The sequence below is a fragment of the Pygoscelis adeliae genome, unplaced genomic scaffold (genome assembly GCF_000699105.1).
Source record: "Pygoscelis adeliae isolate BGI_AS28 unplaced genomic scaffold, ASM69910v1 Scaffold220, whole genome shotgun sequence".
NCBI lineage: Eukaryota > Metazoa > Chordata > Aves > Sphenisciformes > Spheniscidae > Pygoscelis > Pygoscelis adeliae.
This window is the reverse complement of record NW_008824049.1, coordinates 106,181-106,978: the sequence shown is the minus strand read 5'-3', so window position 1 is coordinate 106,978 and position 798 is coordinate 106,181.

The following is a 798-nucleotide window of genomic DNA, read 5'->3' as shown; positions in this document are numbered from 1 at the left end:
AAGGGAGAGGGAGGGGGGGGGGGGGGTGAAGAGAAAAAAAGCTACTGGGCACCTATCACTAACAGCTTTATAGGAAGCACTTTTAATGTTTTCTCTCATACACACATACACGCACACGCGCGCGCACACACACACACACACAAAGGTACAACAATGTGCATATATTTATTCTGTAATTTCAAGTGAATATAAATTGTAAAGGTAATGTTTAATCATTGTACAGTGATGCGTCTGGTATAGCTTTCCTAATAAAACGTTTTGAAAAAAATGCATATATATATATATATACACCCATATATATATATATAGGAATACAAAGCTTGAACTTGAAACTTCAGCTTCCCCCTACTGAGATTTCCTTCCCCCACCTTAACCTTGAAAGCTATTTTATTAATAACGGTTCAATGCACTGTGATGTTAACAGAGAAAAACCCTGTACAGCTTGTCTTGCCAAGATACCACCCGAGACTTTTAAAAATCCGATTTACAATCTGTATTCCCACGTTGCACTGTACTTATGGCCGTTCCCGTGTATTTAAAAACAGGCAGCAAAATTAAGACCGCGTCCTCGAGTGGCGTTTCTTGCAGGAGCGCTGGTTCTTCTGCCTGCTGGTAGCAGAGGGAGGCATTGCTGTGGATGTTCCTCGTGTTCGCAGTCGCAGTAAATGCGAAGTGAGCAGTCAGAGGGGGGTGGGAGGGGGAAATTAAAGCGCATTTCAATTTTGGAAAAGGGCGAAGCGAGCTGGGAAAGATCCCAACGGCTTCAATCACCCGGCCCTCCTCCCCGCAGCCGGGGCG